The sequence below is a fragment of the Castor canadensis genome, chromosome 2 (assembly GCF_047511655.1).
Source record: "Castor canadensis chromosome 2, mCasCan1.hap1v2, whole genome shotgun sequence".
NCBI classification, from domain to species: domain Eukaryota; kingdom Metazoa; phylum Chordata; class Mammalia; order Rodentia; family Castoridae; genus Castor; species Castor canadensis.
This window is the reverse complement of record NC_133387.1, coordinates 33,207,693-33,226,709: the sequence shown is the minus strand read 5'-3', so window position 1 is coordinate 33,226,709 and position 19,017 is coordinate 33,207,693. Positions and strand designations below refer to the sequence as shown.

Here is a 19,017-nt window from a genome sequence, read left to right as displayed (position 1 = left end):
ATGTGTAGCCTACATCCCAGTGTTTCTCATCTTCTCAACATCATTCCTCCTTGCAGCCTTTATTCTCCCTCATTGCAAAACCGTCCTTTTTAATAGATTGTTTTTACAGTAAAATAATTCAAGATTATGGGAAAAGTGTTTGTGCCCAACAGACACTAAAAATATGTGTTTTTATTTCCTAATGTCACTGTAACAAATTAACCAGCCATCAGTGTTTAAGCCAGCACAGATTTACTCACAGTTCTAGAATCTGGAAATCTGAAATGAGTCTTATGGTGCTAAAATCAAGGTACCCAGCAGTCTTATGTTCTTTCTGGAGGCTTGAAAAATAATCCACTCCTTTATCTTTTCCATCTTTTTATAGCCTCCTATGTTCCTTAGCTCATGGTTCCTTAGCCATCTTTAAAGTGCATCATTTCAGCCTCTGCTCCCATCATCCTATCTTCTTCTAATGACTTAGACTTTCTCACGTCTTAGAAGGACTCCTATGATTACACTGAATCCACCAGGATAAAGGAAAATAGTTCTCTCATCTCAAGATCTTTCATTTTATCCATTTGCAAAGCTCCTTCTGTCATATAAGATAATCTACTCATAGGTTCCAGTGATTAGGGTAGGGGCATCTTTGGGAGGGCATTACTAAGTCCATCATGATATGATAAAACGAATACTATGACAATATGGTGAGAATGACATTTGGTTAGATGATGGGATAGAGGGGAAGAATTATATTTGGTGAATATTTTTCTTGAACATAAGCTAAACTCCAGTTATGATATGTGGAATAAGAGAGAACGGCCTACCATCAAGTTCTTGATTCTCAAGACTGGACTATAATAGGATCAGTGTCCTTAAAAGAAGGGAAATGTGGTAGTTGATGTTTACTTCATCTTATTCTCATTTTTATAAATCTACTAGAAAATCTAGCTGCTTAATTGCTGGTACATTTGGAGGCCATCAGGTGTTCTTTAAATGTAGCCTCTCAAGAAAATAAGGCTTCATTGGAACCATCTGGCAAGTCTACATTAACAAGGGAACGCAGTGGCAGACTCAACCTGTTTGGAATACATATTTCATACAATATAGCGTCAAGTTTGGCACAAATGTGGCTAATCTCTCATTTGAAAATGGTCAATGGAGGTCACTTTATTGCTGTGCATTCTATTAGCCATATGAAACTTGAAGCCTATTTACTCCTTTTTGTCATCTATGATCAGTTGCAAAAGGTATACACAACACACATTCTACTAAACACTGGTGCAGGAAAGAAAATGATTGCAACTAGAAGTGGGTGTTGATCTCTAATACATGCAAATGTAGCAAGAAACCATTAGACAATGAAAGTTTGCTCCCAGATGGTGCAACCATCTGGAACATAAATCCATAAAGATACTCCTGTAGTATTTGTGCAATGAAAAATCAGACCTCACTGAGAATTTTTAATGGGCACTTACGAAGTTCACTGTTAACATTAGTGTTGACAAATGACAATTATACATATATACAAACTTGCATTCATCAAGGTAGGCTCTGGAATCTTTGAGCTTCTGTTAAAGGAGAAGTTGATTGCAAACTAATTTCTCTCTGGGGGAATGTTTGTAGCTGGCTTAATGATTGGGGTGTGAAAGATTTTTGATTCCATATAAGTATAGGAAACAACATTCATCTATTTAAACTTTTTGTTTTTCATTTAAATCCCTCACAAGCATTAACTAAGTACTTAACTCTTTCTTACAATTTCATTTCACAGCTAGGTGAATAAGATTAAAAAAAACTACTAATTTATTTTCAGCATTAGAGTAAGTAACAAATGAAGTCCCGCTACTGTAATACGGTGTTCTGCAAAGCACACTGGGGAATAAAAGGCTTTCTCAATGACATCATTAAAGATGCCTCAGTTAATGTCACTAACTTATCCATGATGCAGACCTCTGGCATTCCCCAGACCCTATGTAGTAATGGCTCTCTACTGAGAATTTCTATAAAAGCTCCCACATTTATACTTGCAACATTTCTTCTGGGAACAACTAAGTGGCATATTTTTAGAAAATTGTATTCTTTTGTGGATAGTTAAAGGGCCATAGCAACAACAAGCCTATCTATATACTACTATTTTATTTACATATTTATGTGTTTTTTAACACTGAATTGGTTCCACTGTTGCTGTTTTCTATGGAATGAGAGTTGAAGAACTTAAGGGCTGAATTTCAATGTGATCTATCTGAGAAATGTGCAATAAACAGCAGACAGATTGATTTCCTAGAAACCTGTCATAATGAGATTGCATGGGATATAGGCCCAGCTTCAGGCTTATTCTTCATTGATCCCTGACTGAAAGCACGGATACTGCTGACTGTGAAATCCTAGTTTCCATATTAGAATTCACTTAGGAAACATGGCTCTTGAAAAATAATAACATATTCTAGAAAGATCTTTATGGAGATGGTGTGTATACACACACCCATACACACACACACAAGGTACCACTCTTAAACTTTGCATCCCGGTGCTTGAAAACTAAGTTGAAAAGTTACTTTTGATCCATTATGCATTTTATTTGGCATAAATTCCTCAAATGTCAAGCATGAGTAATTCACAAAACATAGATGAATTGGATCCTTTCATTTGTGACGCTCAGCACTTCACCTTTGTCATACCTCTGTAATGGAATAGGTTTGGTTATTAGCTGAATATAATGCTATAAAGATGTGTATTTGAAAGTAAGATGGAATTCATGATCCTGTTCATGAGTGGCATATTTAAATTCTGCTCTACAGAAAATGCTACATATAATTTCATTTTGGAATTTTAAGTGCCTTCAGTAAATGCACAGCTTTTTAGCATTAAATATGTGCTGTGAGATCATTCTTAGTTCCCTAGTGTCAGAAAACTTCAACAAAAGAATATGGGAGAGTCTAACAGTACTAATGTTGTTAGAGAAGTCATCATTAGTCAATGTTCTGTTTCAGTAGAGGATTGGGAGCTCAAGTCCCAGTTCTCGTCCTGTCTGTTTTTAGCTGCCAGATGCATAGGATATTTCCCCAGGAAGCTCCAGTGGAATATGACAGAGTCAAAAACTAAATTAACAGCTCCGGACTTTGGCCATGAGTTGGGATGGAAAAAATCCGCCCCAAATTCTTCCCATCTTCCCTGTTAGACCACTTGTGAATCTTTGTGACTGAAATAATTATAAATGTGAAATGAGTAGGTTAAATTGAAAAGTACACAACTAACTGCATAATACTTGTGTCAGAGTTGTTCAAATGACAGGTCACGAATCTTTCATCTGTTTCATGAAAGAAAAAAATAGAAAGACTGAAGTTCTAAGCTCTTTTTAATAGTGTAAAAGTGTCACTCTTGGCCTATTATACAGATTAAGAATATTACTCTGAGACCTGAGATTATGGCTAGTAATTTATCTGCAATAGGGTGAGACACAATAAAATTTCATTTCACTTTTTACATAACTAACATTGAGTCTAGATCCTGAGACTGACATGATATCTGAAATTGTTCTCTTTTTAGTCGTAATACGACTAATATTCTTTCTACGCTTGATATGGAAGTTGGTAAGTGTAATGCCTCTTTCCTAAGATACGTTAGAGTAACAAAACTCTAACTTTGCATAGCCTTTTATCAGTACAGTTATCAGTTATAACTACTCAAAACAAAGCATAAGTTTTATATGTATATTAAATAAGTTGTACAGTATTAAAGATCTGTCAACTAGTAATGTTCATAAGTCCAGGACATTTATTCCTGAAAATTGTCACTTCGTTTTCCACCCAGCTCTCAAGCACTTCTCCAAATGAGGCACTGCTCACCTCTTCTTTCATGTAGATTGATATTTCATGTCCTGTATCTCATGCAATAACAGCTTCTCAAGCGTAACTGTGCAAAGGATATTCTCCTTTCTCCACAGCTCCTCATTCAGTTTCCAACAGCATTTTAGTGAGGACGTTATTTTGTTGCTTTTTTCCACTTTCACCCAAAATAATAAACAGAAATGAGGAAGTAACTTTGAACTTTCCTCCCAAAGCTTAGAGAGTTTAGGTTTCTGTAAGAAGTAATAACTAGTCTAGGAAAGGCATTAAATAAGAAATATCATAATGGGCAAAAGGGAAGAGAGGAGGATGGATGTCGTGGAAACTTTTTATAGTCTCATGTATGTGATATTATGTGACTTCATATTCAAAATATATAATTAAAATCATCTAATAACTCTCCATATATATCTCCCTAACTTAAATAAGAAAAAAATAAATCTGGTATTCTTTGTGTATAATATTAAAACCATTAGATATTATAATTGACCAATTAATAAACAACAAGTATACTGGGGTTGGATAATATGCTGATATAATGAGCTGTTCAAATTATAGGAAAACAATACTCAATTACTCTACATTGTGTAAATAAAGAATGTGTGAGTGAGCACTATGTCTTAATGTCTTAGGAAATACTACTTTCTTATTTCTTGTTTCTTGCTAGTACTTGAGGAACTGTTATAAACTTCACTGTCCAGTTGTTCTTTAATTGAAGATATGGCTAACTTTTCATACAAGATACTGATCCTTTGTACATTGTGGACACATGTACAAATAACAACTTATGGTTGAGTTCCCTGGAATATAAATTATACACTCCCCCAATTGTGTAAATGGAAGAAAAGACTCTTATCAAAATATCTCCAAGCAGAAAACACATGCACAAAATACTGACACCATAAGTATGGAATCACATTTGATACCACAAAGGCAAAGTGTACCTTTTTTTGACTTGGGTAAGCATTGTAATAATGAGTGCATAGAAATTTGAGCTCTTTACTGTTGCTATTTGTCTGCTTCACTCACAGTCAAGCTATTTAATCTCTCTAAGACTTTAATTTACCATCATCTCATCCTAAATGTCCTCCAGGTCTATGTCATGAGGAGACTGATGATGGCAAGATAACATTATTCATTTGAAAAATAGCTCTGTTGGACAGGATACTGAATTCTATCCTCAATTTCAGAATATTAGATTGAATGTCAAATATTTTATAGTATATTTTTGATATTAAGGAATATAAAGTGTTGGAGCAAGCTGTAATAATATGGCTATATTTAGTAAAGCAAAATGTAGGAAAATGAATAGCATGCCTTTAGAGAGATTGGGAGGATCAAAAATGGCAAAACAGAATACTTGGCCAATAACAACTGTTAGAAAAGACATTTATTATATGTTAAGTGTTATCTCACTACAGTGATTACTACTAATATGTGCCTTTTAGAAACAGGTTTAGTAAAGTGATGTTATTTTGAGGTTATAATGCTTCTAATTGTTGAGATAGAAAGACCTTGCCAAAAAGAACCTTCCAGAATATTGCCAACTTCAACTACAAATAGCAGACTGGAAAAAATACATGAGCGAGTACGTGGAGTTCTAGCTCCCTGTGGCATAGTGGAGAGTACAGGGGGTTTAGCATAATATTTTTCAATAGTGAATATTCATCCTCAGTTTTTTGTCATGAACTATTTACATTACCTAGCCCCCAATTCTTGTAAAATAGTGCTAATATTTTCTGCACAAAATTATTGTGAGAATTGAAATATAGTATCCACAGATTGTTTGGTTGATTAGTTAGCTGGCTTGTTTTTAACTATGAGGATATTTAGAGTCTTGTGATAAGTTCAGACTTTGCAACAGACAGAACGTGACTCTGGAAACTTAGGAATCAGCAGGATACATTAATAGTGTCAACTATTGGAAATACAGGACTGGCAATCGTTTTAAGTAAGTCTTTGAAGACAAGTGATATAGCAGGGAAGACATTCAGGAATGGCTAACCCATTGGGGCTACAATCCAAAAGAAGGAGAAAGTAAGTGACCACAAAGAATTGTGACCAGTTAATAAACACGGACTCAGAAACAGAAACCAAAAATTCATCTGTCGAAATGTGGACAATCACAGTTAGAAGTTCATAGCAAGAGTAGATGGAAGCTGACCATAGTATTGAAGCTTTCTAGTCACCACTGGCCCTGGCCAGCAAGTATCCCAGCTTTAGGAGGGAAGCAATGGTGAAGCTTAGTTGTACACGCTTCAGATAGACAACACTTGGTGCTGAGGTGGCATGAGAAAGGCAAGTATGGAGCTTGTGGTTGTGCTGGTGGTTTATAGAATGTGATCCAAAGCAGTATTGGATGATGGTCCCTTCACAGTCACTCTCACAGAGAACAGTATGTCTGGTAACAGAAACAAAAAAAACTTCTTTACGGGAGAGAGTCCAGGTCAGGTTTCTTGGTTCGGGGATGCTGCATTTTCCCTATGATCATTTGGCCAAGTCTTTCTAATCTAATGACATTTAGCTCAACTGTCACCTTTCAAAACACTGATTACCCCACCTAATATTATGTCTTCCTCTGTTCCCAGTTATTCTTATATTAGGACAGCAAATTTCTCTTAAATACCAACTCATACTTAGAGATAATGCAATTTTTTTAAGTCTATAGTTTACCAGGCCCCCTTCTTGTATACACTAGGCATGGGTTGATGAAAATAAATTAACTTAATGCAACCCAAAGTGTTTTTTTTTTTACTTCAACAATTGTAACAATGTGTAGGAATATTCATCTTTCATGGATAAAAATATGCGATGTCTTAATCTTCCCCTCCCTCCTCAGGCTAGTCACTCTCTGCCCTGGGAGAGAGTGGACGCTTCTGGCTGGATAGAAAGAAGGGAGACTTGGAAGACATGGCAGAAATCCTCAGCTCCTGGAGACTTGAGGGTAGGGTTCTTTATCCAGGCAGTTGCTGCTTATCCTCTTGTCATTCTTGATGGAAATCTGTAGTCAGGTAACAAGTGAATGTGACCCAATAATGACCCTTGCAGGTGTTTCACTCACCTAAGCTGTCACTTCCCCATGATACTCCCTACTTTTGCTGTGCTTCCTTGTCAGCTGCAGCTTGGACAAAGCACTATTCTTTCTACGAAACCATTGAACCACACCCTTCTCAGTGGTGCCCCCTCTGGTGGATTCCCAGCTACAGCTTTGGGGTAGAAAGGTGTGGATACTGCATGGCAACTCAGGCCATCCACTGCCTGATCATTCTGCTCTGCCAAGTGCATGGAAGGTGCAGAGGTGCACCAGGTCATCTGAGGGGTGGCTTGTTTTCAGAGCTTTTGATGAGGAGTAGAAGCAGGAGTGTTGTATGCCCTTTCTGTTTCTCTCATTCAGCTAACAACCCCTCACGGGATCCCCTTACCTCAGCATGTGATCCTCATCTAGATTCTCCAGGGAAAGGAAGGAGGGCGTATGAAAGTCATTTGCTTTTCTGCATATTCTCATTCTAGTCTTTGCTAAGCATGACCTTGATCATCTCCTCACTTCAAAGCTTTCACTTTTAACCATTAAGGACCTAGTTTTAGATACCAAAACTAAGCGTTGGACATTTTATTCTCTATGAATTGTTGTAGGAAATTCTAATCCTTCTTAGGCATTTTTGTTTAGAAAAGCCTTATGTTCAGAAGTAAAGGATAAAAAGGAATATAAATCTTTTAAAAAACATTATGCCTTAGGAAATGGGATAATTATATTTCTGTTGTCTTAAATTTAGTCCTTAGAGTTGTGCATAAATACACAGGGATATATGATAGTGTATGCATATCATGAGGAAAATAAAGTTACTAACATTTGTTGAGTGACTGAGATCCACTCAGTGTTTCTCTTTATCATTTCATTTTGACTTCCCTTAAATGTGAATCTACAATGACCTTGAACAATGCACTTAACATGTGACAGGCCAGGTGGTCTATCTCTTTCTTTAGGTTATTTGTAACTTAAAGTTTGAAAACATCAAGGCATTTTTATTTACATTTACCACATCTGATCCTTACTCTAGTCTCATTGGTTAGTAGCTTCTTTTTAAAGGCAGAAGTAGATTCTCAGAGCTTAAGTGACTGACTCCAATGTCAAATATCAGAGCCAGGTGGAGCTGTGACTGGAATGTATGGAAGGAGTGCCTTTTTGCTCTCTTCTTCTAAGCTACTTTACATTCAATCATCGTATGGTCATAAGCACTATTGTAAGAGGATAAAATTTAGGGTGCCCATACAGAAGTGCTATGACATTATAGCACTACTAAGTACTGCCCTCCACAAATCACTAAATTGGTTAAATTTGGTAAAAAAGAAATTAAGACAGAAGAAAACAAAATGATAATGTTCCCACTAAATCAAATCATTATGTCTCAAAGCATGTACTGAAAACACTCAGAGAATGGTTATGGCCAGACAGATAATGCAAGTTTCAGAAGTGAATATGCTCCTTATTCTATTAGGAAAATATACTCCTTATTCTATTAGGAAAGAATGTGTCTGTATTCAACAGGTAGTTACTCTATAGAAGTTTCCTTTTTTAAGTTTCTGTGAGGGACTTGTTATGTAAGTGTTGATGGCACACAACCTGGAGAAGAATGATCCCAGTTTGAAACTCAGCATCACTGTTTTCTAGTTTTGTGACTACAGGCAAGTCACTTAACCTTTCAATACCTCAGATTTTTCATCTTTGTTAATAGGTCCTATAGGAATGGGTGATTGTGAGGCTTAAAACACATGAATTTAAAAAGTGCATGACACAGAATAAGCAAATTTTAGCTTATTCAGAGTGTAAACTACTGAAAGCAAAAATTCTTGTCTTTTCAGAGTCTATAACAATGCTTGACTAAGAAAGGCACTTTCAAATACATGTCAACTCATCAAATAGTTATTACTTAACAAGTTCGAAAAGTAAATAATGTGGAGCTGCATAGCCACCCTGTTGTCTCTACACGTGTGATGAGCCCTATTAAGTTGTTTACTTTTTGCCATATTGTGTGCGAATGTGTGTGAGTGCACATATACACATGTGGTGGTGGGGGTGATGGGAAAGAGCAAGTAGGTAAGAAATACTGCTTTTCTACATAATTACACTAATTTTATACCTACTCCTATTTTCAAACTATTCATTATACCCTATCTCTTTCCAAAGGAAATTTTTGTTGACTTATATTATGGAACAACACAACCTAATGTAAAAGAAGAATGAAATTATAATCAATAAAAAGAAAAGAAAGAGGTATCTAAACCATAAGGATAGCTGCTGTGTTTGAGCATCACAGTTGACTCTAAGCTTTTGCGTAGTCTTTAACCTTTCCAAATGCCAACCTACAGGGTTGGCCTCATATGGTAAATTAGGTAGCCATCACCACAGGATGTTTTTAGAAATAGTTGAATCATTCCCCAACACCAGCACATCCTTCCCTGAGGCCTAGTATCAGCACACAAATGTTAAGATAGAGTTGTGTAAAATAGGGAAGGATTCAATAGCTACCGCAGTTTAGAAGTGTTCTTACTATATGATACTACCTTGCTATATGCTAACTACCTAACTATCTGCTAACCAGCTGTGCATCCAGTAGCTTGGAGTGACATTCAAACAGTGAAGCACTACCATTTAATTTTAAGAGACAGAGAGCACCAACAACTAAACCTGAATGCAATCTGTGGACCTTAGAGACTGATGCATCATTGTCAGTTGTGACAAATGCACATGTGGTACAAATATCAATTTGGGGGCAGTATGTATACATTTGGGAACACGTAGGTAAATTGGTATTCCTTGAAGTTTATGCTCAATTTTGCTAAGAACTTAAAGCTATTCTATAAAAATAAAGTTTATTAACCCCCAAAAGAGCAAACAATCTGAATATACTTATAGTATATATTATAAAAAATTATGAAGCGAAAATTACCATCCAACCTTCATTGTGACTAGTATTTTGATTGATCTATTTGTTCGTTTGCCACGCAAGTTCAGTAAATTTACATCACAAAGAACAACTAGCTAAATGTAAAAGGAAGAGAGTAGAATTGCTGGAACTACCCACTGTCTGAGGTAACTGATCTGGGTAAGAGCTGTAGTCACCCATGCTAGATGAGTTGGAATAGCATTTATCTGGAGCTGAGTTAGTTAGATTAACACAGAACTATTTGAATAACTCAGCAACATTTGTTGGATATTTCCTGTTTGAAGTTCATGGTAAAGAGGTACGATCAGACTGAGTATCTATAATTATTACAAGGCACACAAAGCTTAAAGGAGTTGCTTTCTTTTCCAAATTCTGGTCACAAACCTCTCAATTTATTTCTCATAACTAGCTGTCATTTAAAAAATTCTTACTATGAATGCTATCCCTTTTATACAAAAGTCAAAATATTAAATCAATAATAATTTGGAGCAAAAATAAATAAGAAATAGACTTTTTAAGGACAATGTCATATATAACCTCTGTGCAAGCTCTTAGAATTACTCCTAGCTCTTACCCAGGTCAGAAATAAGCTGTAAAACATTTGTAGTAGTAAAGTATACTACAGACATGGAAGATATGTTATTGTCATATTGCATGTGACACTTTCAAATTTTCCTGTCACCCATAAATTATCACTTATGTCATACATTTAAATTAACCTTACATCATCCATAAATTATCACTTAGTCATACTTGCTACACCATCGATATCAGTAATAAGTTTTGTCAACTTTTAGGCAAGAATTAGTCATTGAAGTGTATTATCACTTTATGTAGGGATATGGGTAAAAGCAGGTACCACTATTTCCATCTTTTCTTTATGCCATGGAAATATGGAAATTGGTTTATCCTCAGATAATAAATCATGAAGAAAGTCCTCTTTTTCTGGTGTAGAATGAAAACTAAATAACTTTAAAAAAATTAAATCTCTACTACTCTATTTTCCATAAATATTTTTGAATAATATAATTATAGCTTTAAAAATTGAACAGGAAAAAAAACCCTGCTAGCAATTCCTATCCCTGGTTCTGTAACAGTTTCTTGTACTGGCCTCTGGCTATAATGTACCCTATCAGACTTGAGAGACAGGAGCTTTTATCTTTCTTAGACAAGCTCAGAAAACAGATATTGTAGATTTTATAATTATGTCCAAGTTATATATAAGGAAAACTTGATCCTCTCTAATTTAATAATGCATGAAACTATTAATATTTTCTCCCCTATTATGTGGTTGTACAGGAAGGATAATACTTTAGAGTGCTCTCCTTGGTTCAAATGATGAAATTCATTTGAATTTGATGCTAACCGGGGAGATAAGTATTTTCTGCATCTTTGCTGTACGGAACGATTGAAAGAAATGTATTGAAATTCATGACTCACACTTGACTACAGGCAATATCAACTTAAAATTCAAGGTTGTAGTGTGGCAGAAATGGTATTGGGGCTCCATGCATGTAGTTTCATCAGTTACAAACAAAGGGAAAGAAAACCTCATGACTTTTCTCCTTAGAAGCTTGAAATGCATCCTTTTAATACACAGCTATATTGGTGTTTGTTTATCCAGAAAAAATATCAATGTATGCTACAGAATCCCAGGTTTTAAATTAAATCTCAACTAAACATATTCTTAGTGTTTATATAGTAATGTTTCTTTTAATTACAGATCTAGGAGATAACTTTTATCTTTACACAAATTTTACCAATATGTGTAATATTTTAAAATATTGATCATACAATATGTGAAATAAAATTAATTTGAAAATTATACTGGATGTTTCTAAAATTTTGGTTTTCTTGTATAAGAAAATTAGTTTAACATTCTTTAAATAAATATAACATCAAAATCCAAGTTTCTGTTTTTCTTCCAACCCACAGAAATAAAACATAATTTTCTTTTTTTTTTTTAAGAGGCAACTTGTTACTTTTTTATTAACTTGTACAATACACAGTGTATATCAATATTTCTATTAAACAAGAACTATGAACTTGTTTTTTTTTCTTTTATTATTCATATGTGCATACAAGGCTTGGTTCAGGGGGGAGAAATGAACCAAGCCTTGTAAAAAAAACATAATTTTCTTAATGTGAGTCTAAAATACATCTTTTTTTATTTTTACTTTTTACTTCTGTGAACTGAAAGGTAAGAAAGGAGTACATGTACTTCCAGAGGAACTAGAATGAATGTATTTAACAACAAAGGAATTTTTAATTCCATAAAGTGTACCTAAAGCTTCCTAAAATGTACTTACTTTCAACTGAACTTATTTTTTATGCTAGAGAAATTTTAAGAAATATTTCTAAAGAATATTCAGGTATTCTTCTAGAAATTTATAAAATATTTATTCTGACAATTCTCAATATGAATGTTCTATTTGATTTGAGTAAATACTCACTACAAAATGAGAAAGAATCAGTATATTCAAATGTAGAAGAAAAAGGTAAACTTATGGTAGCAACAGGGGGGTATTGAATGCTGATTTCAGTCCAAACATCAACTTCTGTATTCAAGTATTGAGAATTTTATTCATTAAAATATGTTAAGGCTTAAATTGGTAAAATTATCATCAAGAATAGATTATTCTTTGGTGTAAAAATCAGCTTCCATATTGTGATTAGGTGAATAAACCTAATATTGACTATATGTAGGTCTTCATGTATGGTGAATGTTCTTCCGCCATAATACTGAACATTTTTAGCAGTAGATATTAGACCTTCAGATGACTGAAATACAGGGAAACCTTTAAAATAGAGAGTAGAAAGCACTTACAAATGCAAAATGTTCTTTTTGATAAAAGTATCACTTGACAACTTTTGACATACACTGATAAACTTCTAGGAGACACATCGTCAGTCTATGATTCAATACTATTTTCAAACAAGATACATTTTTTTGGTAAAATGGTGTGACATAAGGTTTTGTTTTTAAAATATTTGAGAAAGAAATTAGAGGGAGAACAGATAAAGCAAGTAGGGAAAAATCATGAAGACTGTTGAAGCTACTTGGTTTTATAAGAATTTGGTTTAATATTTTTCTCTAAATTTGTATGCTTATTTTGCTGTAAGAGTTTTTTTAAAAAGGACTTTGAAGTCATCCATTAAATTCATTAATTGGCAACATTTAGTCATTTGTCATTTATAATATCAGTTTTAATTATCTTTATGCTAATTCATAACATTCCTAACTCAGAATAACTGAGGAAAATATCTTATGTTCCTTCTGGTCATCAAATTAAACTTTTATGACATTTTATAGATGCCTAAAAATTAATGTTTGGAAAGTTCTCAGAAACATGTAAGTTGAAATGTTTTCTTGGATGCTTAAAGGCCAAATTAATTTTTTCATATTTATCTATTTTCCTGTTCCATGTGGTTTCCCATACACTTTGTTGATTAGCTCTCATTGTGAATACAGACAGTCTTAAAATCAGGCTTTCCTCATAGTGTACAAGTTTATACATAATCTTATCTACACATTATTTTTTGTTACTGGTAGACAAAGGATAGATTAATTACATTTATTCAGCCACACAACTGATACAATGACATCTAATTAGAAACTGCCACAGTCCATAGGGCAGAGAATCTCAGTTGACTATCCCAATATCCATTCTCCTTTCTTCTCACCACACTCAGAATGATCTTACACCCAACTAAAAGATGCATTTTACTGTCTTTTGCAGCTGTTTTGAAGGAAAAAAACATTTGGCAACTTTCAGAAAGTACTCTTCAAGGCAAGAATGGTTACCTACTCTTTATTCACTTCATACTTTTCTAAAGGCAGCTATGATGTCTCCAGCTCACATTGCCATTTTGGATCCTACCCTATAAGAATTTTATCTTATTTAACAACAATATTTTCGCACTATTCATGTTTAGAAAGCAGTAATAAATTGCATATGATTAGCTGTGTCACTTATGACCCCTTCTCATGATCTTTATTAGTCATGACTGTTGCCATTATTGTCATATCACAGGTAAAAAAATGAAACCTTGGTAAGTGACTTAAAAAAGTTCACAAAGTTTCCAAGTATTGCTGGGGTTTAAACTCAGGGCAGCCTGACATGAAAATGTTGGTTCTTAACTACTGTGCTGTAGGGTTCTTTCACATAAAAACTTCATGCATCATTTATTACAGATTGAACTTGAAAAAAATCAATAAACCTGTTTTATTTTTACTAAATGTGGCATGCATATTAGGTTGTGAAAGGTATGTGGCTTTCTGTAAGGGAAATTTGAGGAAAGAGACACAAGAAAAGGAAACACGGGGACTTAGAGTTTGTACATACTAAGTTTGAGATAGCAGAATGACAGCAAGGAGGAAGAGTTTAACAGGCAAATGGAATGTGAATATGGATCCCTCAGCTTCATAAAGGTCAAAGCTAGACATATACATCTGTGAGTTATTTTCCTGGAAGTGATAGGTAAAACAGTAGCAATATTGGAAACATCTGAGAAAGAAAAATAGGAAGCTAAAAATAAGACTGTTGAAGGATTCTTCAAAGCACCTGCATTTAAAGAAAGATGAAATGAAGTTGGAGGTATGGCTCACAAGAGCAAGGTCCTGAGTTCAAACACCAGTACTTCCAACAACAGAAACAAAAAAGATAATGAAGAATGCAGCAATGGTGACTGGTACTATTCACCATAGTGAGAGGAGGAAAATCAGAAGATTCAGTGTAAGATTCACCAAGAGTAATAACAGCAGAAGAAATAAACAATAGCAGAAAATGTTACAGAGACTGGATACCATAAGGACTCAGATGTAGATAATTAGAAAGATACTCCTAAATTGAAGAAAGCAGTTACAGTCAACTAGTAAAATAAAAGACTGATTATGTGGAACCAAAGAATAAATGTGAGATGAAGAATTGGACACACCAAGTGAATAATATCATTTCTAAAATATGACAAGATGAATGCATGGATATAAGCAGGTATGTGTCTGAGAAGGAAGAAGAATCCAGAGGAGATTAATTTGTTATTGTTTTGCTTTTCTTTTTAAAATTTGTAATACCAGGGGAAATTTGATGGTAGGAGAAGAAAAGCTGGTCAAAGATAGAAAGAATATAGAGATAAATAAAAGAAAAAAGGGAGGATAAAAAGTCTCCATAAAAAGCTGGAGAGGTAAAATGTAGCAATGAGAGGACAATGCTGCCTTAGTGATTATAAAGCAGGGCACAGAAAGCACGAGGGTGAAGGACTCGTTGAGGTGACCATTACCGAGCCATTTCCATTTAAGTAGTTATCGTCATCTAATCCTTAATTTCTACTTATAGATTTCAATAGAATTTGTAGATATCCTAAAATTTCTGTGTGGTCTATAGGTGTGTTTTGTCTTCCTGGAGCTAAAATCTAGGAGTTATTTTTCCATAATTTTACAAAGGTCCCACATCTATTTTCTTTATGGAGGTATGGAATATACCTTATTACATAGAAGAAATACCATTTCCCAAAAGAAATTAATTTCTAATAAAGAATGTATTTAAAAAATACATTTTCTTCTAACATTTCAAAGTTCTTTTTGGCATCCTCAGTTAAATTGTGCTTTTGTGCTATAATACTTTTAGCTTTCTAAGGATTCTCATTTTTTTTAATAATGCATAGAACTTGTAATGCAATTTTCTTATAGAACCTCCAACTATGAGGGATTCTGCCATATCTAGGCCCCTGATTTTATTATAGGATCTTGTCAAGTTTTTAGTGTTAAGAAAAATCTACGAAATTGAGAGTTAAATGCCTTTGAGACATTTTTCCTCATAAAGTATATTACACAAACACACATAGATATCTCCTATATCTGAGAACCAGGCTTACATATATCATATAACAGACACACACACACACACACACACACACACACACACACACACACACTCATTCACATGTTTTGCAATGGAGAAAGAAACTAAATTGCCTAATAGATGGTCTAGGAAAAACAAATTAAAAATAAGATTGTTACATTTCAGTCAACACTGATAACTTTCGATTGATAGTTTTAGTTTTAGTTTGAGATAAACTAGCAAATAATCTTTTATTTGATATGATATTTGCAGCCATCATTATTTTATTACAGTAATCTGTGTTTTTATTATATTAGTTATGAAAATAGCACATTTGTATTGGATATTATTTCTTCAACATATAAAACTTTTCACCTAAATACCAATTTTTTTAACTATGTTCTGCTTTATTTTTTTTATTATTGTTGTGCTGGGGCACACTGTCACATTTATAAAAATTCTTACAACATGTCATAGCTGAATTCATCTCCTCCATCATTCTATTTTATCTTCCTCCCCCCATTCCTGGAATAGTTTCAACAGGTCCCATTTTTTTCATTTTTATACATGTGTACACAATTATTTCCACCATATTCACCCTCCTACACCCTTTCCCCACATCCAAATCCCCAGGCAAGACTCATTTTGGCCTCCTGCTCTCTTTTTGTAAGAATAAACTTGACATTTTGTTTAAGACAGCTATCCAGGGAGTTTCCTTGTAACACTTCCATGTACATATTGTATCCCAAATTGGTTCATCTCCTTTATTTTTCTCCTGTCTACTAAATACCAAATCTTAACATATTCAGAGTTAATTATTCTAGAATAAGAAAATCTCAATTTTCCTTTCAAATACTGCCAGGAAACAGTTGATTCCATCGCAACATAAAACATCAAAGTATAAAATGGAAAAATAGTTCCTGTTCTTCTACAGGTACCTGGACACTGACATACTATCATAAGTTTTCATAAAGCAGATAAGGAGAGAACAGTTCTTGATTTGCTCACACCACAAGTCATCCTCCAGGTGCTTAATAGACTATCTGCCTCTTCTGGATTACCTGTGAACAAATAGTCATTTATTCTATATGTGAATAACAGTAGAAAAATTTTATCAAGTTAGAAATGTAAAAGAGAATTCATAAAAATCGATACTTTGTAAAAAGGCTTTCTCTGAGTAATCTTTCAGACACAGGAACTTTCAGAACTTTTATAATGGGTCTTTTTTATTTTTCTTCTCAGATTCATTAACTCTGAATGAATAAGATGTTTCTTTTTGTATTTTTGAATTCTCCTCTCTAGAAAGTAAAATACGTGTATGACAGGACTTTGTTGGTATTGTTTAGTGCTCTATGACTAGCACCTAGCATGTAGAGGGTGTCCAATAAATATTTGTAAATGCATAAATGAATGAGTGAACTATTTAAACTCAAATCACCCAAAAGTTAATGTTTAACTATAAAATTTTAATATGCATGAATATATAGTTTACAAATGGCATATATGTAGCACTATAATCTGGGTCAAGCTGGCTTATAAATATAAACTGTTTGATAATGAAAAGTATATCTAATATATTTGAATTCCTAGTGATAGGTCTCTGAGGCACAAATGTTAACCAGACTCACACTATGCAGGGTTTTGGCATATAGAAAGTCATATGTTTAACTCTACCATGAAGGCCCACCAAGGTTTTTATGAAATAAAGAATGGAAAGCATAAAAGCAGGGTGGTCAAAGAGATTGGGAAAAGACATGATGAATGATAAATGTAGAAACATTGGAAAGTGAAGAGTGAACAGAGGAGTGGTAGCTGACTGAGCAGAGCAGAGCATGAAACAATGGAACCCATGCCTACAGGATATAGGAACCAAGAAGGTGCAGTATAGGTGATTAATGCTGAAGAACCTTATAAAATCTTAGAATTGCTAGTTCCAAATTCCTCTGAGGGTGAAAAAGTAAGATAAGTAAGATTTATTAAAAGTTAAGAGAGGGAGCAACCAGCCACCTAACCAAGAACTGTGAAGAGGTCCAGAGATGTAACTTGCCACAAAGATAAAACCAGGAAGCCAGCATGTAGATTCATGGACACCAGACACGGATAAAGCACCAAAAAAAAAAAAAAAAAAGAAGGAAAGAGTGACAATATATTCCATTTTAAATGGTGATGAATTCTACTTCCAAACCTCTTTCTCTCATACAATATTGTCTTTTATTTCTGCTTTGAATAGCTCACCAAATTATCTGAGCCAGTTATAGTAACTGAGATAATGCAAGGGAAATTTGTAAAATTTGTAAAAAGACCTACTCAAGCTGTTCTTCTGAACATGTATAATAGGCTCAAAATATATGGGACTAGACCTTGAAGAATGCTAAACATTAAAAAGGCAAATCAATGTTAGCTTTCAATCCTGATTTAAATGAATTGAACTATTAAAAAATCTGAGCTACAAAGGAAACATGCAGCCACGGAACAATTTCAGTGTTCTTGACTGACATAAGCAAATTGGAACTATGAGAAGGATCAAGACTGCAAATGGCTTTGAAAGCCATAAATTGTAAAATCAATATGCTAAGCTAGGGGAAGCCAATGCAGAAAGCACAGCGCAGTGGCACTCCAGTGATCCTGCTTGGCTGCCAACATCTGGCATCCACATTCTATAAATTAAACTTCAACAGGTTTGCCTTTCTCACCAAACAGACCTACAGCTTTTACTAGAAATAAAGGGCTTTCTTTAAGAAAAGGGAGAGGGGCAAAATTAATGAACCAATAAAGAAATGGGCAAGTGAACTAAATAGAACTTTCTCAAAAGAAGAAATTCAAATGTCCAAAAAACACATGAAAAAATGCTCATCATCCCTAGCAATAAAGGAAATGCAAATTAAAACCACACTAAGATTCCACCTCACCCCGTTAGAACAGCCATCATTTAGCAACACCACTAACAACAGGTGTTGGCGAGGATGCGGGGGAAAAAGGAACCCTCTTACACTGCTGGTGGGAATGTAAACTAGTACAACACTCTGGAAAAAATTTGGAGGCTTCTTTTGGTTTTTTTTTGGAGGCTTCTTAAAAATCTAAACATTGATCTACCATCTGATCCAGCAATACCACTCTTGGGGATATACCCAAAAGAATGTGACAGAGGTTACTCCAGAGGCACCTGCATACCCATGTTTATTACAGTGCTATTCACAATAGCCAAGTTATGGAAACAGCCAATATGCCCCACTACTGACGAATGGATTAAGAAAATGTGGTATTTATGCACAATGGAATTTTATGCAGCCATGAAGAAGAATGAAATGTTATCATTCACAGGTAAATGGATGGAACTGGAGAACATCATTCTGAGTGAGGTTAGCCTGGCCCAAAAGACCAAAAATCATATGTTCTCCCTCATATGTG

The 19,017-nt window shown here is 34.4% G+C and overlaps 1 protein-coding gene and 1 long non-coding RNA gene across 3 annotated transcripts in view; both read left to right on the top strand.

The window, feature by feature from the left end:
• Nucleotides 1-19,017, top strand: part of Kcnd2 (potassium voltage-gated channel subfamily D member 2) — a 454,936-nt gene that overhangs the window by 180,873 nt on the left and 255,046 nt on the right. The window lies entirely within an intron of this gene.
• Nucleotides 1-19,017, top strand: part of LOC141419944 (uncharacterized) — a 112,953-nt gene that overhangs the window by 46,474 nt on the left and 47,462 nt on the right. The window contains exon 1 of one of the 2 annotated variants that reach the window (XR_012444678.1): nt 4,429-6,768. The exons of the other annotated variant lie outside the window; for it this stretch is intronic. This is a non-coding gene — a long non-coding RNA (uncharacterized lncRNA). Of the gene's footprint in view, nt 1-4,428; nt 6,769-19,017 lie in introns of those variants that run through there. 2 annotated transcript variants of the gene reach the window in all.